This window comes from Trichechus manatus, unplaced genomic scaffold (assembly GCF_000243295.1).
Source record: "Trichechus manatus latirostris isolate Lorelei unplaced genomic scaffold, TriManLat1.0 scaffold00161, whole genome shotgun sequence".
Lineage (NCBI taxonomy): Eukaryota > Metazoa > Chordata > Mammalia > Sirenia > Trichechidae > Trichechus > Trichechus manatus.
Window position 1 is genome coordinate 1,903,786 of NW_004444097.1, and position 26,108 is coordinate 1,929,893.

Below are 26,108 nucleotides of genomic sequence, written 5' to 3' on the forward strand. Positions count from 1 at the left end.
CTTTTTGCCTCCTTCTCCAATTGGCAGGGTCCGTCACTCAGATATGGTACAGCAGGGCAGAGGAGTTACTGGGACGGGTTTTTTGTGGCACTTACTACAGCCACCAGGGTGGGTCGGTAATCCGTGCAGGGCAGGTTCCAGTAGGCTGTGCCTGTGCTGCTTGGTGGTGTGATGTTAAGCGCACAGTGCAGGTAGGCGGGATGTAGTGGGGAGATTGTTCTGGGTGGAGCTAAGGTGGATATGGGAGAGAGGAGAGAGGAACAGGAGCCAAAAGCATACAAACAGATAAAAAAGAATGTTAGGGGAGCTTGCTGTTGAAGTGGAGAGATGAGAGACTATGAAATGGAGAAAAACAAAATGGGGAAGAGGAAGAAAAAAAAAGAAAAGAATGAATAAATAAAAATCAGAAAGGGAAAAGAATAGCAAAGTTCCCAGTGATCCCACCGGTGTGGCTATGAGGTCTGCGGAAGTTGTTCTCAGGTATTGCAGTATAGCCTGGCTAGAAGGCATAGAGGTATACAACCCCAGGTATTTAGGGAACAGAAAGAGAAGGAAGATATAGAGAGACGAGAAACTGAGTGATGAAGAAAGACAAAAAGGGAAAAAAAGGGAAGGGAAAACAAAACAAATTAAAAAAAAAAAAGAACAAGAAAAGCCCCCAAAATGCAGGGGGAAAAAAAAAAAACAATGAAAAAAGAAATGTCCCCAGGGATCCCTCTGCACGTTTGTGCAAGCCGAGGGTGTAGGTTCCAAGCCATGCAGCACTGTCTGGCCAGAACGGGCTCCCAACTCAAGAAAAGGAAAAGAAAACAAACAATTCAAAACAAACAAACAAACAAAAGCCCCTGGATCCCACCAGTGAGGCAGCTCAGACCGGGAAGCAGCTCCACACTTGAACGGAGCTCCGTAGCCCTTCAGGAGGAAGCAAAGATGGCACACGGACCCAGGTATTTGAGCGAAAGGAGGGGGAGGTGGTGAGAGGTAAGGAAGAAATCAAAAGAAGCAGAAAAAAGCAACACCAGCAGCCAACAAATGGCACTCAGGGAGCCAGCCCGTTCTGGTGGGTGGAATCCAAGCAGCTATAGCTTCCCGGACAAGAGATTGTGGGTTCGAGAAGCAGATGGGGTGAGTGGGGTGAAGAAGGGTGGGGGATGGGAAAGCGTATGTTGCAAATTACCGGTTGTTTTGTCTCCCACTGGAAGCTCCGTGAAGCTGCTTTCTCATACCCCCTGTTTGCTGGTCTCCGATAGGAGTCCAAGATGGTGGATCTGTGCTACGTTAGCTGATAGGGGACCTCTGCATGAATCTCTCCTCACTCTCCGTTCTCTGTCAGTTTTCTCACTCCATTTGGTGCTTGGCTGAGTTCTTTATCTCTTCCTTTGATGTTTTAGGGTTTCAGGATTGTTGTTTTCTCTGTTCAGTTTAGTTTTTTGGGTCTTTGCTGTGGAGGGATGGCGTGGTGCTTCTCCCTAGAGTGCCATTTTGCCGGGAGTCGCAGGCAGTGCTTTTGTGTAAAGACCTAACTCTAGGTGGTTAGGGTCAGAGAGAGAGAAAATGTCATGTGGGTAGCTGGTGTCAGTCATGGCGTAGTGGGAGAGCAGGGACGTGAATTATTTTTGCATTTTGGGGGTCGCCCTTTCGTCAATTACTATTAATACAATCATGAAAAAGCATTTTTTCAAAGATTAATTATTGACAAGATGAAAGTAAATAATGTAAGAAGGACAGGAAAACCTGTACAAAATGTACAGTACAATATTGTGTATATTCATAGAAAAGGCCAGAAAAATGAAAAGACCATGTCAAAAGGTTGCCTCATTGGATATTGAGCAAATCCATTGAAAATATGCCAGCCTTGGAAGAGAAAACTTCTTGATGGGGGGACCCTGGTGACATAGAAAATGTTCGCTGAACAAATACGATAGTGAAAGGCTTCTCTGTAGTGTGATTCCATAGTCACTGAAAGATCTGTTCCCGCCATGCATCCTCCTTGTCTTCCACATTCGCCTCACCAAGTCCCAAAGAGCTTACTGCAACAGTATACTACAAATCTATCTATTCTATTTCTTACCATCTCCATTTCTACCCTTTTGGTCTAAGACACCATCATTTCTGGACTGGATCAGTGACTTAGCCTCCAGCAGGTCCTTCCCATTTGTATTCTTGCAGAAATGATTTTCCTAACGGTTGAATTGCATAGTGGTTAAAGCTTGGACCCAGTGGACAGGCTGCTGAGTATGAATCCCAGCACTGCCACTTACCTGGGGCAGGTTACTATTTGACCTGGGGCAGGTTACTTCACCTCTCTTTACCTCCATTTTCTCATCTATAAAAATAAGGATATTAATACCTATCTTGTAAGGTAGTTATGAGAGCAGTGGTGGTTCAGTTGTAGAATCCTCACCTTCTATGTGGGAGACACAGGTTGAATTCCTGCTCAGTGCACCTCAGACGCAGCTACCGCCTATCTGTCAGTGGAGGCTTATGTGTTGTTATCATGCTGAACAGGTTTCAGCAGAGCTTCTAGACTATGATGGATTAGGAAGAAAGGCCTGGCAGTCTAGCCTACGAAAATCAGTCCGATCTGCAACTAACCGTGGGGATGGCACAGGACTAGGGAACATTTCATTCTGTTGTGCATGGGATTGCCATGAGTCTGGGCCAACTGGACAACAGCTAACGACAACAAAGGTTGTTACAAGGATTAAACGAGTGTCTGGCATCAAGTAAGTGCTAATATGTATTAGCTATTTATCTTAAGACCTGAATTAGATCATGTTTTTTCTTGTTTAAAGCCCTTCAAGGGCTTCTTATTGCACTTTGCATAGAATCCTTATTATGGTCTGCATCAACTTCAACTCTCACCACTCTCCACTTGCTCACTATTTCCATAGGAATACCAGTTCTGTCTTGTTGCAGGGCCTTTGCACATGTTGTCCCCTCTGCCTCGAACACTTGCTTGACTCTCCCCCTAACTTTTTCTTATCCTTTAGGTCTCAGCTTCTGCTGCCACCTCTGAGCACCTTTCTCTGACTTGTATTCTTTTAATACTGTTTCTGTAATAGAACTTATAATGGGGTCTTATTTGTGTTTAGTTAACTTTTTAATCTTCTCTGTTTCATCATTAGAATTTAAATTCATGAAACAAGGATAATGTCACTCATGGTTACATTCATTTCCCCCAATACCAAGCAGAGGGCCAGGCACATAGTAGTCAGCTAAAAATAATGGATGGATGGATGGATGGATGGGTGGGTGGGTGGTTGAGTGGCTCGGTGGATGAATGGGTGGGTGGGTGGATGGATGGATGGATAGCTGAGATTCTAATCGTTATAATCATGGCATTGATTTCTAGAAGGAATAACTTCATATTTGTAAGGTTTATATGTCACTAAGGAGATATAGCAGGTTAATTTACTAACACTCATTGTTTTAACTCTGGTATACCAAAAAACCAAAACCCATTGCTGTCGAGTTGATTCCGACTCATAATGACTCTATAGGACAGAGTAGAACTGCCCCATAGAGTTTTCAAGGAGCACTTGGTGGATTTGAACTGCCAGTCTTTTGGTTAACAGCCGTAGCTCTTAACAACTACTCCACCAGGGTTTCACTCTGGTGCATTTTGAAAGAGGTACAGAGTTTGAGAGCAGAGAGGTGAGTGGTGGGAGGGTGGGGGGACTGTAGACTGAAGATGCCTCAGGCCAGGGCAGGCCTTTGTGGAAACCAGCATTGGGGCTAGGGAGCGGGCTGGTGGTGATGTGGTAGTGTTCGGGTGTTGATAGTCCAGACATTCAAGAGGAAGTATCAGATCAGCATCTCAAAAAGAACCAGGTTAAAAATACTATGTGAAGTAAGTTCTATAGCAGTTTAGGACCCTGGTGGTGCAGTGGTTAAGAGCTCAGCTGCTAACCAAGAGGTTGGCGGTTCAAATCCACCTGCTGCTCCTTGGAAACCCTATGGGGCAGTTCTACTCTGTCCTGTAGGGTCGCCATCAGTCAGAATTGACTTGACGGCAGTGGGTGTGTTTTTTTTGTTTTTTTTATAGCAATTTACTTTTTAGCTCGATATTGTCGAGTAAAGGTCTCTATACACAGTGGCAAAATAAGTTGATGAAAAAAATTCTGAAAAACCAAGCTAGTATTTGATGTTGTGAAATAAGAACAAGAGTGATTTGCCGGCTTTGATTCAGCTGGTTTTTAACACGGAAGTCAGTTAAACCTGAGTAATATGTGAGTGTGTATCTGTCTTTGCAGGCAAACTTTTTTGTTTTTTCAGGTAGAAAAACACATTGTGTGGAGAAAGATCTTTTCATGTACTGCTTTTGATCATAAAAGTATAAAGGCACGGGAAGTTTTGTATCAAGTGATGGTCCCTTTGTCTTGCCAGGAGGTGTCAGTATAGCTCACTCGGACGCACCACGGTCTCTGCTAAGTTGCCTAAAGGAAATTTGACTTAAAAGTAATTCTTTCCAGGTACCTATTTCTCCTCAAAACAAGTGTTCTTATGAGACACTAGCTGAGCGCTTAAAGACTTGTTTGATACTCTGGAAACAAAATACATTCTGACTTCTGAGTGTTGAGTAGGGCAGTGGAGAGAAGAAAAACAAAGAGCAGGGTGAAGGAAAAGAGACAGACATAGAGAAACGTGATAAGAAAAGTGAAACAAAATATTTCCACCGCTAGAACACTGCTTGAAATTCCCTGAGCACACTGCTGTCTCACCTACGTGACTTGGTGTACATTGTCCCTTCCCTGTCCCTTTTCTCTGCCCAGCTAAGTCCAGCTTGCTCTGCCAGAGCTGCTATACTTAAAAGCTATCTGTTGTTGAGCTAATACACAATCCCAGCTCTTTAATGCATAATAATTTCTATCCCTTCTGATAACACTATGAAATAGGTATTATCAATAAAAATTTTCAAAGGAGGAAAATGAAGGTTGGAAAGATAGTCAGGGTTGCATGATTTGTGGCTGTGATTTGACCACAGACCCATCGGATTTCCAAACCAGCCCCCACTTCTTTCCATGACACCAGGCTGCCTCTGAAGCATCCTTCCTCACATCCTCGCACCTTAGTCCTAGTTAGGTATGCCACCTTTGGGTCGCACACTATCTGGTGCTCATCCTGTGTAAATATGCATCGTGATTGGGTCATGATTCTCTGTTTTCTTGTCTGCCTCTTCATCCAGAGTTGGAGCACACTGAGTGTGGATAGGACGTCTAGAACAGAGTGTGAGACCCTGAATGTTGGTCAGCTGGCTGGGTGAACAAGAGAAGTGCACCAAGATGGGCGAAGGTGCTGATGAGGCCAAGCATGGCAGGCAAGGACCACTGTGCTGCCTGCCCTCACCCACTGCCACTGGCCACTGGCCTCACTTGCTCCACAAGCACCAGGACAATGAAGAGGAAAGCATGGCATTTTCTTTGGAGGGGAAGGAACAACAGGCTTAAGGATCTAGGAAGGAGGGGGTATTCATCCACTACAGCCCACACACATTGCAGCTCCTCTAGGACTAGAGGGAAATGATTGGCATCCTAGGAGCTGTTTCTCTGCTGACCTCCAGGTGGCAGCATGGCCCAGCTGTCAGAGGCAAGCTCAGTTCTTGGACACCCCTAATGCTGCTGGGCTCAGAACTGTTTGGGGCTTTTAGTGACCTGGGAATGATTAATGGGGCTGCCCATTCACTGCTCCCTGAGGGTAGTTGAGCCTGCAGTATTTTGGAGGCTTCCGAGAGGCTTCCTGAGCTGCTGTCTAATAGAAGGGGCTGCAACATTTTGGACATTCTGCCCCTTTGGAGCCCTCCCGGGGAGGCTTCCTTCTGTACCCAGAATGCAGTCTTTGGAAGGATGCTTTAAGTAGGAAAAATAGGGCTCCCACCCACTGAAATATGGGGAAATTGAACAGTCTAAATGTTTTTTCTCCAGTTTTGCTTTGCTATGCGTTGCTTTGCTGTGTATTCTGTATTCTTTTTTTCATTCTTTGCTTCTGAAATATTATTCTTTCCACCTGACTTAAAGCAAATCCTCTGGAAGGTAGCTTATGTTAATTGACCGACAATTTTGAAAGAGTGCAGGCAGAGCTATGTAAAATGTCTTTATTTAAATAAGCTTTAAGCCCCTTTATATTATAAGCTGAAGTATTGGAAAGTAAGATGATGGGAAATTTCTGGAGTTGTACACAGAACCAGGTTAGAGTGAGAGACACCCAAAGCTACAGCGTCCTTTTCTTCTAAATATACATGTAATATCAATTACAGAAGATAACCAACAAAAGATCTTAAGCTTGTCGGCCTGGATTTGTGTGACTGCTTCTTTTCATTAGAATTTTTAGTAACTGGGAAAAATGCCAGATTCTAAATACTGGAAAACAGTGTCTTGAGTAGGATATACTAATAGATCTTAGCACTGTTGAGAAAAAAAAAATCATTTATGGATTCAGAAAACGTTCGTATATCTATGCAACTAAGTGGAGAATCGGAACCTCCGCCTTTTTTGTAGTTTGGATTTACATTCCTCTGGTGGCTGGTTTCAGGCAGTGGTTTGCAGCTTCTTCAGTGAATTCTCTAATACTACTTTGGTGCTATTGAGAACAATTGTTCTTCCCCCAAACCTGTCAGATTTTACTCCTTATCACAGAAGACTCTCTCAGGGTAGCTTATGATGATTCAAGTCTGTGCATAAGTAGTTATCCTCTCAATATTTAGAGAGCCAGGCTTAACTGATCTTCCATGTGCCGACATCTTTTAATTTCAGCAGGCAGTAGACCCATTGCTGTCAAGTCGATTGCGACTCATGGCGACCCTGTAGGACAGACTAGAACTGCCCCATAGGGTTTCCAAGGAGCAGCTGGTGGATTCGAACTGCCGACCTTTTGGTTAGCAGCTAGGCTCTTAACCACTGCACCACCAGGGCTCTCTCAGCAGGTAGTGAAGATCTCTTTAAATCTTTGGGACAGAGTAGGAAATGAGAAGGATGGTGAGAATGGTCCCTCAAATTCTATTTTTAGGTTAGATTTCAGGTGTTGTACAGACTCAGCTATACTTTCTTGCATTGCTTTGTTAAATTTATCTCAAAAATTGAACTTGTAGTGATATATTTTTGTAATGAAGACCTAGGTTAGGAACTGAAGGCAAGGGATGGGGTGGGGTATTAATTGAGAGAGGCCCAGAGTGGATTGTTGGTTCATAGTCTCTGATTGAACTCCAACAACAACAACAAAGTAGGAGGAAATCCCTGTGGAGCCTAAAATCCTGCCTGATGATCCGTGACTCACTGAAGGGCTTCTCCCAGCCTTTCCGTTTCTATTTCTTTGGCTGCTTTGGGCAATTTGTCAAAAACGTCTTGATTTGGTCCCTCGATAGAGAGATGTGGATTTCTATGCTGCCTTTAATTAATATACTGTCTAATATATAAACACTACATAATATTACTATATATATTTCCTATCATTTTTCTAGTTTCATAGATTAGATTATACGTTTTTTATCATTAGTGTCTAACTCGTATTTCAAAAGGCACAATTTTTGGATATATTTAAATGATATCCTTGCAGAGCCAAGAAGCCTGTCATCCTAGAAAAGGACAGGGTTGGTAGTACCTAGAACAGAGCACCCACTAATCAACTTTGCGTTTCAAGGCTTAACTTCTTGATTTCTTTAGTACAGTCTTGCTCTTGAAAGCCAGGTATTGTTGAGGGAGGAGGATTTTGTGAATCCATTAGCTCTTGGTTGCAAATCAAGAACCAAGACTGGTGGAATAGATCAGAGAATTTTAGTGCATTCCAGGGGGTAGAGCAAACTCAAAATACGACAGGCGTTATCTTGGGGAGAAAAAGGAAGAACTCTGAAAGACCGAGCATTTATCATTAAAAGACTGAACTTTCAGAGAATGACTGTATAACAGCCCTACTAAGGATTTAACTTGAATAGACTCAATATTTAAATACAACAAACTATTCTAACCAGAAAAAAAATTAAGATTTATAAATTAGCAAGTCTAATGGGGGTAGGACAATTTAAGGAAGAATCAAATCAAAGAAGTAAAGAAACTATACAAAAGAACCCAAAACCAAACCCGTTGCCGTCAAGTTGATTCCGACTCATAGCAACTCTGTAGGACAGAGTAGAACTGCCCCATGGAGTTTCTAAGGAGCACCTGGTGGATTCAAACTGCCAGCCTTTTGGTTAGCAGCCATAGCACTTAACCACTATGCCACCAGGGTTTCCAGAAACTATACATTCTTTTCAAATCTCAGAATAGGGTGAGTAAATCTCCACCCACCTCCTACATAACTTCTGCTGAGTCTCCTACAGCATCAATTACTTTGAAACTGTGGCCTGAGCTGACTTTGGATTCCTTCTGTTTGTATCTCTTGCTTCTCAAATTTATACAAAAATGTACAAGGAGTCGTAGGTTATTCTTCGGTTGTTCTCCTTATCATGTCTCACTTACATTGGACATTTCCAAGTCTATTCCAGAGGCAGGATCTCCTTCTCTCTCTCTCTTCCTAATCTTTCTTTCTCCACCTGGATCAGTAAACTTATGCCTGAGTGGATCCCTGTCCAAACTGAGTTACAAACCCATTTCTTTGGATTTGTCTCTTAATGTCTATGATATTTTTCTGCCTTTTACAGATGTGGATCCTAGTGTGATAAGTTCTTGTTCTTCTCTTAAGATTGTGAACTAAGATAGTAAGATAGGTGAGAACGATAACACCCATCTTTTTCATCTTTGCTCCCTCTCTTTTCACAACTCCAGGGAGCGACTTCTACACTGGAGTTGTATAAAACAGGGACCTTACACTCACATTTGAATGAGAAGAGGATTTTTTTTTCTTTTGTTTGGGGGAGTGTGAGAAGAGTATATAAATTAGTAAGCAAGGGAGCTAGGATTCAAACTTATTTGATCTAACTATAAGCCCAAAATATTAATTTCACTTCATTGGCGCCAATATTTTTGATAAACTCTTGGCACCAAAGGATAATATATGGTGGTAGGAGGGAGGGCAGCTCTTTGTCATTTCTTTTTGTGCCTCTCTGAGACCTTTAAATGAGCAGATTTCAATGGGTACAGTCTGTATCCTCTCCTGGGAGGGGAGCTTTCTAAAAGGATCACTCTGAGGACTTTAGACAGGAGAAAGAGAGATGTGGGAAGAGAAGAGTAGGTCGTTTTAAGACTTAATGTTTTTTCTTCTATTGGTTTTGCCTGTGTATTCAAATATCTGCAGTAGGTAATTGGCCCTAAGGCCATTGAAAGTTTCCATCTGCAAGTCCGATTGTTTATTTGTTTCTGTCTCTTTATTTCTAACCTTTCCACATAAGTATTTGACGCAGTAAATCTGTTAGGGTAATTAAATGGGCCTATTGGCAATCAATAGGCTTATATGAAGGTGGGAAAGAAATTTATGAAAACAGATGACTTCAGTTACTCTCATTACCATCCCTGAATCACACCACCTGGAGAACACTGCAATTCCTGTGAATTAACAGTACCTTTCTGGCAAGGGGTTTTCCTAAGCAATCTTGGCGGAACAGAGTAGGTTTTTTGATCAACAATGCAAAACTTAAGTAACTCACAGCTTGTACCTAGAAAAGAGTATGTGTGTGTGTGCCCCCATCCAAAGTGTCAGAGAACATTTAAGTATGTAAGTGTGTATGTACAAGTGTCTCTGTGCATGATATTTTAGCAGTTTCTTCCCAAGAAGATGATGAGGTTGCAGTGTGAAACCTAACTACGGAACTACAAAGAAATTTATTCTCCGCATCCTGAGCTGTGCACAAGTCCATCCTGGTAAAATATCCCTCAAAGATTTATTTTCAGTAAACACTTGTTAAACTAAAATAAATAAACTCTCCGAAGCAAAGTGTAAGATTTATTCTAGAATTGTCTGTGTGTGAGCTGAGATGCCTAATAAAAGTAATGGCTGACATTAACTGAATTCATACTGTGTGCTAATTTAACTAGTTACATACATTATTTAGTTTAGTTCTCACTATGAAAGTTACTATCATTAGCCCTGTTTAACAGCTGAGGAAACCGGGTAGGAGGTTAAGTGGCATGGCAACCTCCAGCAGTGGGGGTGGAGTAGAGATCAGCCTCAGAGCCCACACGCTACTCACTGTGTTCTGGTGCCTCCGGAAGCAAAAGGAAGCATTGAATAAACCTGAAAGCAAGATTCCTCAAGAAGGGAGCACAGAGAAGATTATCTATATATGTAACTAAGTTGTCCTGGGATAGGGGAAAGGAGTGCTCCTGGAGTAGTGGTTAAAGTGTCTGACTGCTACCTGTAAACATTAGCAGTTCAAAACCACCAGCAGCTTCCATGGAGACTATATGGCAGTGGAGTTTTTTTTTTTTTTTTTTTTCTTGGTTTGGGATAGGGGTAAGAGCAGTGGAGTGAATTATAGAACCAGCTCCTTTATTTCCTCACTGTATTCATATCAGATGTGCCTGCTTTATTGAGTTGTTGAGAATACTAACTACGTTCTTGGAAAATGTTATGAGATTATAAAGGGCCAGGAAAAAAAGTATAACCAAGCAACCAAACAAATTTTATGTGGTACTTTTCGGGGCGGGAGGTGGGGGAGTTGGCAGCCTTTCTCTGGCAGGGATATTGTTGTCGTTAGGTGCCGTCGAGTCAGTTCTGACCGATAGTGACCCTAAGTACAACTGAACGAAACACTGCCCCAGTACTGCACCATTTTCACAATCATTGCTCTGCGTGAGCCCATTTACATCTTGTAAAATTCAGGTATCCATCTGGAACAAAATGTTTACTAAAAAACATAAAACCTATTTGGAGTAAATTCAAAGTGCTACTTTTAATTTATACTTTGGAGTCCTGGTGGCACAGTGGTTAAGAGGTCTGCTGCTAACCAAAAGGTCGGCAGTAGTTGGAATCCACCAGCCGCTCCTTGGAAACGCTATGGAGCAGTTCTACTCTGTCCTGTAGGGTCACTATGAGGCGGAATCAACTCCACGGCAACTGGTTTCAGTTTGATTTGGTTTCTTAGCATCTCGGTCAACCCTAACAATTTTATTCTAGTGAAACGTTGAAATAAAGAAAAAAATGAATTATGCATGATCCTAACCAGCTCAAAATTTCTGGCATAAAGTGATTAAAATTTCAACTTGATATTAGAATAAAATTTCACATGCAGTTTCACCATTTCCCTTGTGCTGGCATTTTGAGGCTGAGTTAAAAATGTACAGCAGTTTTTTTTAAATTGCCCTATAAACATCATGTGAATACACTTTACACATTTGTAAGTATAAAAAGCAAAATATTTCCTAAAGTTAACGTTGGAATGCTGCCCCAAAGTTTTCTGGCTTCTACGCCAAACAACGTAATTCTTGACTTTTGAAACAAATGATCAGAACCCTATGATGACTTAATGATTTCTTCTTTCACCAGACCTGCATGATTTCTCTGAGTGTGCTTGAGGGAGAGGGGAGAGGGAGAGAGGGTATGATGAGCAAGTACATAATCTGTACTCAAGGTGGGCTCTGTCTTTGTAGAGGTAAAAGAAACTCTGTTTGCCTTGTGGTGTTCATCTGTTTAGAAAGCTTGTGTGATTTGCATTTTGGAATGTTCAGTCTTTTTAATTTACTTCCAAATAATTTGTTTCTACATTATGCTGCTTTGTTTGTAGAGAACAATGCTTACACAAGTGTTTCATGAAGTGAAATGGACTAACACTGTGCTCTACAAAGAGAATTTTAAATAAAACCCATTAAGGATGAATGGCGTGCATTACACAAATCTCTACCATATGTCTGAATGGTCTTTTGTACTAAGCTTATTTACAAAATTCATAGACACTAATTTCAGAAATACAGTGATAATGCTTTCAAACCAAAGAAAAGGTAGAAATGTAGTAAGTATAAAGGACACATTAATAATCTTTTCTATGACCCTGATTTCTGTCTTTCCTTTTCAATTATCTACGAAGAGTCATGTCGTGAGGACTTTTGTAATTAATATAGAAAGTTATCCAGGCTCAACAAAAGTTCAGCAACATCAATTCCTGGAATAGGTGGTTTGGAAGATGGGAAAACTTCCAATATTATTATACTTCTAAGAAAAAGAAATTTTGCCAACTGTAGGAATTTCTGAAACCAAAGAATTTCCAAGAGGTGAGTTCCATCTGCCATGGTATATGAAATCCATCTGAAAAGTATTTCCTCCCAAGATGAACCATCTCATTTCAGTGAAAACAAAGAGTAAGAAAGTTTTATGCACTGAGTTTCCTAGGTGTCTTAGTCATCTAGTGCTGCCATAACAGAAATACTGCAGTGGATGGTTTGACATAATTTAATCCATGACACTAGGTATTAAAAAAGAAAGTCCTTTTTGAAAAAGTATCTGGGCCTCTGTATCTTCAACATCATATTGTGAATGTACCTGTTGGAACAGACTCAGTTAATGACACCTTCACTTTAAAAAATAAAATACTTCATGCATTTTAAGAATCATTGAGTGAATCTTTTTGTGGATATTATGAGAATCCACACATTTCAGTTAGCTTATTTAAGAGACTGGAATTTGAATGTTCTAAATTAGTGCCTTCTATTAGTATTTTTGTGCAAAATGTAATTATCTTAAAAAGAAAATATTAGTGAAATAGATAAAATAATTTGGTAGTACGGAATCCAACAGTAGCCATAGGCAAACCCCTTCCCACCTGAGAATATAGTGGGTATGGCACTTTGGACCATTGGAACTTGATGATACCTGTCTTAGTCATTTAGTGCTGCCATAACAGAAATACCACAAGTGGATGGTTTTAACGAAGAGAAGTTTATTTCTTCACAGTCAAAGTAGGCTAAAAATCCAAATTCAGGGCGTCAGCTCCAGGGGAAGTCTTTCTCTCTCTGTCGGCCTTCTCATCAGTGTTCTCCTGGACTAGGAGCTTCTCGGCGCGCGGACCCTGGTCCAAAGGGCGCGCTCTGCTCCCGGCACTGCTTTCTCGATGGTATGAGGTCCCCCTGTCTCACTGCTCACTTCTGTCTTTTATAACTCCAGAGATTGCCTCAGGACACAATCCAGTCTTGTAGATCAGGTCCTGCCTTACCAACACAACTGCCACCCATCCTCCCTCATAGAGGCAGGTTTACAACATACGGGAAAATCACAAAGTACCAGGAATCATGGCCTAGCCAAATTGATACACACATTTTTTGGGGGACATAATTCAAACCATGGCAACACCTCAGAGAAGCAAGGGTCGAATCATTATAAAAACTTAGTTACTATTCCTGTAGATAGTCTTTCAAGGTGATCTGAGAGGAACTTTCATTTCAGTTGTCAGCACTATTTAATTTTGACTACAGTTCAGAAATGATCATCTTAAGATATTCATGAGCATTAAAACCAAGTTCAGTGCAAAATTTAACCCATCATGGAACCTTGTCTTCCAAATGCAGTATCAATAGTCTTGGTACTTCTCCACTGTGAAGTGTAGAAATACCGTATCCTCTCTCTCAGATGACAAAATGGAAAATTGTCTCACTATGGGCCATTTGGTATGTTTTAGGAATCATTCATGAGCCACAGTAATGACCAGAGGTTATTGTTTACAATAAAATTGAGGTTATATCTTCACAATAATATCCCATTAAGTTAATCACTATGGAAATGGTGACTATTTCATAATGACCATTCTAAGTCACCCAGTCAGTTGGGGTCTGGGTTGAATTGATGGATTTGACTACTTATTTTATCATAGGAAAGAATGCCTAACACATATGTCTAAAGTTTTTTCCATTTTGATTCTCCTGCATACCATCCAACAGACTTTGTGTAGATAGTTACTATTGCAGGAAGCCTGGGCGTGAGTATTTGGGCCTTTGTCCAGAGTTGGAACACTAGAATATAGAATGCAGTGTAATGCAATGTAGAATTGAGGGAGTTTAGAGATCATGTAGATGGAAATCCCAACTCTGCCACCAACCAGCTCTGTGGCCTTGGGCATGATATAGTAAACTCTCTGATAAATGAGAATAAGTAGATTTTGTAAGAGTTAAGTAAAATAACATAAATCATCTACGACAGTGCATGGAACCTTTTAACACTCAATTTTTTTTTTTTTAAGGGAGTGTTAATGTTGGAGAATGGTTGCATTTGTTGGTATATGGCCCTAGGTGGAATTTTGAGGTAAAGAGATTTGAACCCAAAGAAGACAGTGTAGATTTTTTGGGATGAAGGAGAAAGGGTAATAATCCTTAGAGGTTTATTAAGCACCTACTATCTTTTGGACATTGTAGTAGATACATGGAGTAAGAGAATTACATATAAGTGGAAGTGGGAAGACATCAAAGTTAACATCTATCTGATTACAATTCTTTCCAAAGCCTTTCTAAAGCTTCCTGCCACTGAAAATAACCAAGTTGCACCTTTAGTAGTTTGTTCATTCATGCCCTGGATTGTAAAACCAGTTCTGATAATGACAAATACCTAGCATGTATTATTGAAATTATGCTACATGGGAAGAAATTAGCTAGTCATAGTCTTCTGTGTTTTTCAGTATTTTGGCCCAGCATGATTAAGGCAATCATCACATATGAGTCTACATATATTTCTGTCTTTAAGAAAGTGAACTCTCAAGAGAATGGATACCCTTGCATAGCCAGGGCCTGACATACTGTCATGACATAGCTGTGCCCAGTGAAAGGTTTTTAAGTAATTGAATGAATGAGAGTGAATGAATGAATGAATTTCCAGGTTAAGTCCAGAGTTTTTATGAGTAGAGTCAAAGCATAATTTATTAGAATCAGAGGGGAGACTTATCACTGGCAACCAAAAGAGGCTTCTGTATGAATTCTTGGGGCTGAAATATTTTTCCAAAGTAATTTATTCAACAGTTTTTTCTTGTACTGCTACTATGTACTAGAAAATCAGTTGCCTTTAAGTAGATTCTGACTCAAGGTAAATCCGTGTGTTTTAGAGTAGAACTGTGCCACATAGGATCTTCAATGTCTGTGATCTTTCAGAGGTAGATAACCAGGCCTTTCTTCTGAGGTGCCTCTGGATAGATTTGAACCGCCAACCTTTCAGTTAGTAGCTGAGCACTCAACTCTTTATACCACTCAGGGACTTCTTACTATGCACTAAAAAAACAAAACCAAACAAAGCAAACCCATTGCTGTTGAGTCAATTCCGACTCATAGCGGTCCTATAAGATAGAGTAGAACTGCCGCATGGGGTTTCCAAGGAGCGCCTGGTGGATTCGAACTACCAGCCTTTTGGTTAGCAGCTGTAGCTCTTAACCACTATGCCACCAGGGTTTCCTACTATGTATGAGGCCTTGCAAATAAAATACTGGCAAGCCTACTGAGTATTTTAGAGCCCTAGTGGCACAGTGGTTAAGAGCTCGGCTACTAACCAAAAGGTTGGCAGTTCAAATCCACCAGCCGCTCCTTAGAAATCCTATGGGGCGGTTCTACTCTGTCCTATAGGGTTGCTATGAGTTGGAATCCACTTGATGGTGATGGGTTGGGTGTTCGTTTGTTTTTTTTTAATTGTTGAATATTTCGTACACATAATTTCAGATCTTTTCCTTTGTCAGGTGCATCACTGTAGCTCTGATACTTATGAAACGCATAAAAGATTACATCATAAATATGATCACCATCAAAGATGGTGAGATTTGGGTAAAAATGTGTGCATTCCTTGATGGAGATGTTATCAATTGATAAATCCCTTTAGAAAGTAACACGGCTATTTGTAGCAAAATCTATAAACAGATTCATATCCAGTGCCTTAAAAAAGGACATATTTGAACAGGAACAAAAAAGCTAAGTTTAAATAATTTTATTGCAATCAATATTAACAGCAAAAAGTTGTAGACAAACTAAAAGTCCACCAAATAATGATTTTATAAATTATGAAACATCAGCAGTTTAATATTTTGAAACCAATAAAAATAATAATTATGAATATTATGTGGAAGCAAAAAATTATGTTTATAAGATTATATAAGTAAAAATTGTGAAATACAAAATACTGTGTATACCATTACTGCAACAATATATAGTGTATGTGAGTATGTATAGGTCATATGTTTAAATAAGAATAGTAGTTTCATCAGAATAACAACCTAAGTGATTTTGCATTTTTAAAAAATTTATTCATCTTATATTGCTTTTCAATATGCTTCTAAAATTATCCCATTTTCTTAATGTCATAAATAGAAAATTTAGACATAACTGTGTCTTTTCTTCTGATAATCTAGTGTCTTTACAGGGCTTGTCACCATTAGTTGCTCTCAACGGCCCTATACTGAAATTTTGGAAAATATAGATGACTGTATAATGTGTATAATATTGACCTCAGACTATATACCTTCAAGATTGTTTAAAAAGTAAAAAAAAATAATTAATTTAATTAAAAATTAATCCTCAATATACATTTATTTTCTTATAGTCTTTTTTTTTTCCTGAAAGTCAGCTTCTAGATAAAAAAATCAGAGGCCATCCTGTGTATGTATATATCTTTGTTAATCTTGAAGCAGCACAATATAATAGAAAGGAACTCTTTTTTTATCTTTTTAAAAAAATTTTTTTATTGTACTTTAGATGAAGGTTTACAGAACAAATAGTTTCTCATTAAACAGTCAGTACACATATTGTTTTATGGCATTGGTTAACAGCCCCACAGCATGTGAACACTCTCCCTTCTCGACCTTGAGGACCTTTATTTTGGTGAAAATATACGTAGCCAAAGTGACAGCATTTTGAAAGTTTCTGCATGTACAATTCAGTGACATTGATCACATTCTTCCAGTTGTGCTGCTATTCTCACTATCCTTTTCCAAATTATTCCATCATTATCTTCAACTCACTGTCCCCTATGCTTCCCATCAAATTTTTTGAGTTGCTGTTGTCAATTGGATCTCACATAGATAATTGGTTTTTGTTTTTTTTTTTGTACCTTAGATGAAGGTTTGCAGAACAAATAGTTTCTCATGAAACAGTTAGTACACATATTGCCCGATGACAATGGTTAAAAGTCCCATGACATGTCAACACTGTCCCTTCTCAACCTTGGGTTCCCTATCACCAGCTTTCCTGTCCCCTACTGCATTCTAGTCCTTGTCCCTGGACTGCTGTACCTCATTAGTCCTGTTTGTTTTATGAGGCTGTCCAACCCCCGGCTGAATGGTGAACTTTGGGAGGGGCTTCACCACTGAGCTAAAAGGGTGTTCAGGGGCCACACTCTTGGGGTTGCTCCAGTCTGTAAGGCCAGTAAATCTTGTCTTTTTTTGTGAGTTAGAATTCTGTTCTACATCCTTTTCCAGCTCTGTCCAGGACTCTCTATTGTGATCCCGGTCAGAGCAGTCTGGTGGTAGCCAGGCACCATCTAGCTGTACTGGACTCAGTCTGGTAGAGGTCTTGGTAGCTGTGGTCCATTAGTCCTTTGAACTAATCTTTTCCTTATATCTTGTTCTCTTCATTCTCCCTTGCTCGAAGTGGTGAGACCAGTGGAATATCTTAGATGGCTGCTCACAGGCTCTTAAGGACCCAGACGCTACTCACCAAGGTGGAATGTAGAATGTTGTCTTTATAAACTGTGTTATGCCATTTAAGCTAGATGTTCCCTGAGACCATGGTCCCCACGGCCCTCTCCCCAGCAATTCAGTCCCTTGGGGAGTTTGAAAGTGTCTATGGAGCTTCCATGACCTTTTCTTGTACAAGTTATGCTGGCTTCCCCAGTAATGTGTACTCTCTTACACTTCACCAAAGTTAGCACTCATCCATTTAGTTCCCCCCCACTCCTCCCATCCCTCGTAACCAACAAAGATTGTTTCTGTTTGTTTGTAAACTTTTACATGAATTTTACAGTAGAGGTCTCATACAATATTTGTCCTTTTGTGATTGACTTGTTTCACTCAGCATAATGTCCTCCAGTTTTGTTCCTCTTACTCTCCTGTGCTGAGTTCCTTTTGTTTGTGGATTTTTTTTTTTTTATTTCTTTTGTTTTTGTAGGTTTTGTTTTTACTGAAACTTTGTGTTTTTCTTCTTTATTTTGATGAGTAGGTTTGTTAACTTTCTTTGTGGTTACCATGAAATTTACCCTTATCTTCCTAGATTTGAACCAGTCTATTATTACTTGGTATCATTTGACTTCCTCTCCATTAGAAGGTTCTACATCTACACTGTTTATTCCCTCTTTTATTGTTCTGATACTGTTGTCATTTACAGGTTAACCTCTCTGATTCCCTTTTGTAATTCTTTTGGTTTTGAATCGTCCTTAAGAGTTCATTTCCTAGGTTGGTATCTGGCTAGTACAATCCTGTGTCCTGTATTCAGCCTGTGGGCTGATATTGTTTGTTCTCAGATCGAAGGACTTCCTTTAATAAGTCTCGTAAGTTTGGTTTGGTTTTTACATAGTCTCTTAATTTCTGTTTATCTGGAAATTACCTAATTTCACTATCATATTTGAACAAGAGTTTTGCAGGATGTATTATTCTTGGCTGGCAATTTTGTTCTTTCAAGGTTTTATACATGTCATCCCATTGCCTTCTTGCCTGCGTGGTTTCTGCTGAATAATCCGAGCTTAGTCTTATTGTTTCGCCTCTGTATGTGACTTTTTGTTTTACTTGAGCTGTTCAGGATTCTTTGTCTTTGGCTTTAGCAAGTGTGATTATGATATGCCTTGGTGATTTTCTTTTGGGGTCCATCCTATATGGGGTTCATTGAGCTTCTTGAATGGTCAGCTTTTCATCTTTTATGATATTGGGGAAGTTTTCTGTCAGCAATTCTTCAATGATCCTCTCTGTGTCTTCTGTTTTCTCCCCCTATTCTGGAACTCCGATCACTCGCAGATTTTTGCTTTTGATTGTATCCCACATAATTCTCAGGGTCTCTTCATTTTACTTTGTTCTTTTTTCTGATTTTTCCTCAAATAGAGTTGTATCCAAGTGTTTGTCTTCAATTCCACTGATCATGTCTTCCACCGTTTCAAACCTGCTCCTCAGCCCTTCTATGGCACCGTCCATTTTTGAAATCTTGTTGTTTATCTTTTGAATTTCTAATTGTTGTTTTTGTATAATTTCTAGTTGTGAATTTATTTTGACATTTTGTTCCTGCATTATTTTCCTGAATTCTTCCATTTTTTTTGTCTGTATTTTCCATGAATTTGTCTGCCTTTTCCATGGATTTGTCTATTTTTTCCTCCTTTTTATCTGCTTCTTGCTTAACTCTTAGATAATTATGAGTATTAGAGATTTGAATTCCCTATCAGGTAGTTCTAGTGCCTTTTCTTCTACTGGAAAGAGGTCTGGTGTTTTATTTTGGACGCCTACTGGAACCATCCTGTCCTGTTTTTGTAAATGTTTTGATATTGTCTGCTGTCTTTGGAGCATTCAGTAGTTATTTTTCTCGTTTACTGATTGTAGATTTGTTTGTTTCGTCCCTTTTTTTAAGAAAAAAAATTTGGCTATGTCTGAGCAGGTGGGCTGTGTGTTCTTTGTTGTTTGCTCATCTGTGGGCACGATTATTTTCACCTCCTTCTCCAATTGGCAGGGTCAGTCACTCAGATATGGTATGGCAGGGCAGGTCTAGCTGAAGAGGAGTTGCTGGGATGGGTTTTTTGTGGCACTTACTACAGCCACCAGGGCGTTTTGGTAATCAGTGCAGGGCAGGTTCTTGTAGGCCGTGCCTGTGCTGATTGGTGGTGTGATGTTAAGCGCATGGTGCAGGTAGGCCAGATGGAAGGGGGAGATTGTTACATGTGGAGCTAAGATGGGTATGGGAGAGAGGAGAGAGAAACAGGAGCCAAAAATGTATAAACAAAAAAGAGTGCTAGGAGAGCTTGCCGTTGGAGTGGAGAGATGAGAAACTATGAAATGGAGAAAAACAAAAAGGGGAAGAAGAAGAAAAAAAAAGAAAAGAAAAGAATCATAAAAATTAGAAAGAAAAAAGAACAGCAAAGCTCCCACAGATCCCACTGGTGTGGCTACGAGGTCTGCGGAGGTTGTTTCCAGGTGTTGAAGTACATCCTGGCTAGAAGCTGTAGAGGTATTCAGGGGACAGGAAGAGAAGGAAGGTATAGAGAGATGAGAAACTGAGTGATGAAGAAAGACAAAAAGGGAAAAAGAAGGAAAAGACAACAAAACAAATTAAAAAAAAAAAGAATAAGAAAAGCCCCGAAAAAAAACAGGGGAAAAAAAAAACGCACTATAAAAGGAGCGTACTCAGGGATCCCTCTGCGTGTCTGCGCAGGCTGAGGGTGTAGGTCCCAAGCTGCATAGCACTGCCCAGCCAGAACGGGCTCCCAACTCGAGAGAAGAAAAAGAAAACAAAGAAACAATTCAAAACAAACGAACAAACAAAAGCCCTGGGATCCCACCAACTTGGCAGCACGGACCGAGAAGCAGTTCCACACTCGAATGGAGCTCCACAGCCCCTTAGGAAGAAGCAAAGATGGTGCCCGCTGCCAAGTATTTGAGTGAGAGAAGGGGGAGGTGGTGAGAGGTAAGGAAGAACGGAAAAGAAGCAGAAAAAAGCAACACCAGCAGCGAACAATGGCACTCAGGGAGTCGGCCAGTGTGGGCGGGTGGAATCCAAGCAGCCGGTGCTTCCCAGCCAAGAGACTTTGGCCATGGGAAGCAGATGAGGCTGAATGGGGGTAAAGAAGGGTGAGGGGTGGGAAAGTGTATATTGCCAATTACCGGTTGTTCTGTCTCCTACTGGAAACTCCGTGAAGCTGCTTTCTCATATCCCCTATTTGCTGGTGTCTGATAGAAGTTCAAGATGGCGGATTCATGCTGCATTAGCTGATAGGGAACCTCTGCATGAATCTCTCCTCGCTCTCCATGCTCTTTCAGTTTCTCACTCCATTTGGTGCTTGGCTGGGTTCTTTATCTCTTTATTTGATGTTTTAGGGTTTCAGGATTGCTGTTTTCTCTGTTTGGCTTCGTTTTTTTGGATCTTTGCTGTGGAGGGAAGGTGTGGTGCTTCTGCCTAGAGTGCCGTGTTGCCAGAAGTCTCTAGAAAGGAACTCTTGATCAAGAGGTTGGACCTGATGACTTTACAGATAAGAACCCTGGGAGTCAGGGCAATGAAGTAATTTGGCCAAGGTTCCTATGCTAGTTAATGGCAGAGCCAGGATTAAAATTTCTTTATTTTGAGTGAGTCCAGAACTCTCCCACCCACCCCTCACCCAGACTGCGTTTTCCATAACCCTGCGATGAGCTGTCATCTTTTTTCCAAGTTTAGACTCATGAAGATTTTCCTCTACTTGCATTGTCACATGGATACTACATCTTTATTTTTATTTTTTATTATTGTACTTTAGATGAAGGTTTACAGAATAAATCAGCTTCTCATTAAACAATTAGTGCACAGATTGTTCTGTGACATTGGTTGACAACCCCATGACATGTCGACTCTCTCCCCTTCTTGACCTTGGGTTCCCTATTACCAGCTTTCCAGTCTCCTCCTGCCTTCTGGTCCTTGCCACTAGGCTGGTGTGCTCATTTAGTCTTGTTTTATTTTATGGGCCAGTCTAATCTTTGGCTGAAGGGTGAACCTCAGGAGTGACTACATTACCGAGCTATAAGGATGTCCTGGGGCCATACGCTTGGGGTTTCTCCAGTCTCTGTCAGACCAGTAAATCTGGTCTTTTTTATTTTGTGAGTTAGAATTTTGTTCTACATTTTTCTCCAGCTCTGTCCAGGAACCTCTGTTGTGATCCCTGTCAGAGTAGTCAGTGGTGGTAGCCGGGTACCATCTAGTTGTGCTGGACTTAGTCTGGTGGAGACTGTGGTAGTTGTGGTCCATTAGTCCTTTGGACTAATCTTTCCCTTGTGTCTTTAGTTTACTTCATTTTCCCTTGCTCCAGATAAGGTGAGCCCATTGGAGTATCTTAGATGGCTGCTCACAAGTTTTTGAGACCTTAGATGCTACTCGCCAAAGTAGGATGTAGAATATTTTCTTTATAAATTATGTTATGCCAATTGAGCTAGATGTCACCTCAAGACCATGGTCCCTAGCCCTCAGCTTAGTAATTCCATCCCTCAGGGAGTTTGGATGTGTCTATGGAGCTTCCATGACCTTGCCTTGGACAAGTTGTGCTGGCTTCCTCAGTATTGTGTATTGTCTTACCCTTCACCAAAGTTACCACTTATCGACTATTTAGTGCTTTTCCATCCCCACCCCTCCCCTCCCTCATAACCATCAAAGATTATTTCTTTCTGTGTTTAAAGCTTTTCATGAGTTTTTATAGAAGTGGTCTCATACAATATTTGTCCTTTTGTGATTGACTTATTTCACTTAGCATAATGTCCTCCAGATTTATCCATGTTGTGAGATACTTTGTAGATTCATCATTGTTCTTTATCGTTGCGTAGTACTCCATTGCATGTTTGTACCATGGTTTGTTTATTCATTCACCTGTTGATGAGCATCTAGGTTGTTTCCATCTTTTTGCTATTGTGAACAATGCTGCAGTGAACATGGGTGTGCATATGTCTATTTGTGTGATGGCTTTTATTTCTGTAGGATGTATTCCTAGGAGTGGGATTGCTGGATTATATCGTATTTCTATTTCTAGCTTTTTAAGGATGTACCATATCATTTTCCAAAATGGTTGTACCATTTTGAATTCCCACCAGCAGTGCATAAGAATTCCAATCTCCCCACAGCCTCTCCAACATTTGCTATGTTCTGTTTTTTTAATTGTGCCAGTGATGTCGGGGTGAGATGGTATCTCATTGTGGTTTTGATTTGTATTTCTCTAATGGCTAGTGATCTCGAGCATTTCCTAATGTGTCTGTTACCCGCTTGAATGTCCTCTTTGGTGAAGTGTCTGTTCATTTCCTTTGCCTGTTTTTTAATTGGATTATTTGTCTTTTTGTTGTAGAGGTGTTAGATTTTCCTGTAGATTTTAGCGGTTACAACTTTGTCAGATTTATATCTTCATTTTTAAATGAAAACGGGTTTTTCCTTTCTAGCCAGCAATTGCTACTTTTTGTACAGTTGCACAAAGGTAAACGTATGACTCTTTGGATGGTCTTGTCTACATGTTCTCATTTGTTGCCTTGGCTCAGAATCAGGTGTTCTATTTCTCAGATTTATAGCATTAATGTGCTCACCTAGCTAATAGCATCACTGTTTGTCACAGTGGCAGTTCTGCCGCTCCCTCTCCACCATCCACGGCAGAAACCCTGGTCACAGCAAGCTGTTCCTGGTGGGGTAGCTTCCAAAAACCAACAAAGAGCAAATTAGTGTTCCTGATTTGCTTCAGAAACAAACAGCGAAGAAGCCTCTCCAAAGATGTTTTTAAAAAGGCAGCAAACAAATAAGAGAAAAAATAGCTTCAAGGGAAAACCTACTGCTATTCCTGAAGGAAGCTGTAGGAGAAGACTTCAAAAGAGACAAACGGTTGCTGGGGACTGTTGGTCCATTAGCCTGTGGTGGGCCAATTAGGCAGCGGTGGAAGGGAAAATAGGTGGCTACATTCAACTGAGAGTCCTATGGAGCCAGCCCTGAAATAATAATAATTTAAAAATTCACTTAATTTTATGAATGTGGGGAAATTCATTCAACATAGAGATTAAATATAAATGTAGATGTTTATACTTAGTCTCTATGTTGATATGCAGTTGGTCTAACCGAGCGTCATTTAAACATGACTTTCTCCTTTGCTTCTGTTTGTTCTTACTCTTCTCATTCCTTCCTTTGTGTCAATGTGGTGAATAAGCCCTTCTACTGATCCCTCTCCTGTTTACAATGTTGTGGCTCTTTTCACAATTTTGGTTCTTTTATCATAAGAACAATAGGCAATTATTAGAAAGCCCTTCCAAGTCTCTTTGGAAAGCCATTATTTTATTGGCTTTTTCCATAACATTCACACAGAAATTCAGACAGTATTTACTGAGCAGCTATTTGAATCACACTATTCTTGCCATTATGGAGGGTCCAGATTAGAGTAATAATTTGCCCTTGTCCTCAAGGATTTTGGAGTGAGAAAAGGGGATGTAAGGACTCTGGGATATAGTGCTGATATGGCTAATCCTTCTGGCTACCCTGTGACTTCTTCCTCCTTTCGTGGCTCCTGTGCACCCAGAAGCATTGGGTCCTTGATGAATAAGGCAGCCTTTCAAAAGAGAGAGAGTCTAAATCCATGGTTCCTCAACGTAGGTCCTTGGAACAGTACTTCCTGCATAACCTGTTGTGATTTTTGGAAACTGCTTCATTTAGTACTGGGTCAGAGTATTCTGGGGAGGGGACCAGGATCTCTATTTTAAAGATGCTTTCTGGATGATTCTGATATTTCACTAGATTTGGAAATCAACAATGGAGGAATCAGTAGTAGACAAGAGGGAGTGATTGTGGAAATGGGTAAGGTAAATAACCACCAGTACCCACAGACAGAGGCAATTTAGCATAACAGTTTATCACTATCGGCTGTGGAGTCACACTGACTGGATTTGAATCCTGTCTCTGCCACTTAGTGCTCTGGGATTTTGAGCAAGTTTGAAAATCTGTCTGGTCTTGAAGAAATGGGTGGTACCTGGCTACCATTACTGAATGTTTTGATCGAGGACCCAATAAATGGATCCTGATTGAAAGGATAAAAATTGTGGAACAGAACTTCAGTCATATGGAAACTAGACTTACTGGATCCATTCAGACTGGAGGAACCCCCAAATCTAATGCCCAGAATTGATCTTTAATCCTTAATCTGAAATTATGCCATGAAGCCATTGTTAAACTAAACAACAGTGTGGCCCAATTAATAAATAATATTTGCCTGGAGTATAGCACTCTTATAAAGAATTATCTATATGAGTGTTAACTGACAACAGTTAATGTAAAGCACATGTGAGAACTTTAAGGGGCAGAAAACCTGAATTAATGGTCATGAAACAATATGGATAAAGATAACAATGGTTACACAGTGTGAAGTGTGCAACCAATGTTATTGAACTGTTCATGTAGAAATTTTAAATGGATGTGTGTTTGGTTGTGTATATTGTCACCAAAAATAAATAAAATGTTTTTAAAAAATCTAGCTGGTCTTTAATTTCCATATTGTTTAAAATAAGAAAAATAATACTACCTACTTCATGGCATTATTATGGGGATTAAAGGAGTTAACATATTTAAAGCACTTAGAATTTAAAGCAGTTTAATATAAAGCAATCAGTAAGTATTACTGTCTTAGTTATCTAGTGCTGCTATAACAGAAATACCACAAGTGGATGGCTTTAACAAACAGAGATTTATTTTCTCACAGTTTTGGAGGCTAGAAGTCCGAATTCGGGGTGGTGGCTCCAGGGGAAGGCTTTCTTTCTCTGTAAACTGTGGGGGAAAATCCTTGTCTCTTCAGCTTCTGTTTCCTGGTTCCTTGGAGATCTCCTAGTAGTTTGGCATCTATCTTCCCCCGTCTCTGCTTGCTTAATCTGCTCCTTTTGTATTTTGTAATAGATTGACTCAAAACATACCCTACACTAATCCTGCTTCATTAACATAACAAAGACAACCCATTCCCAAATGGGATTATAACCACAGGCATAGAGATTAGGATTTACAACACATATTTTTGGGGGACAGAATTCAATCCATAACAATTACCTATAATTATTAAAATTATTTTAAGGAAATTTATGCTTAGAGTCTTAAGAAAATACAGATGAGGAGTTATGGGGTTCTCCTCTATTTAACCCCTCAGAATGAGTAAAGTAAACTAACCAGTGATGCATGAGACCCTCTAAACTCATCATGGATTAAACTAGGTGATTTCTGACTTGTGGTTCTTTAGTGGGTTATAGGGGTTTTGTGTTTCTATGCTCAGTGGATGGGAGATAATTATCCACTACACTCACCACTATACTGTACTGCTGTACATTCTACTGTTTTCCATTTCTGAAGTTCAAAGATCTCAAGAATTGTAGAAATTACAAAGCATAGAAGAAGTATTAAACAATTTTTAGATGTCTCCAACAGTCCATTTCTCATAGCCTCAAGGGGCTCCCAAAGTTAGATTTCAATTAGATTTGAGTCAATTAATTATCTTTCTGCTCATCACTGGGTAGACGTTGGTGTGATCTGGTTAAAATACCCTGGCAGCAGATTCAGAAAACGAGGGTTCTCGTTCTAGGG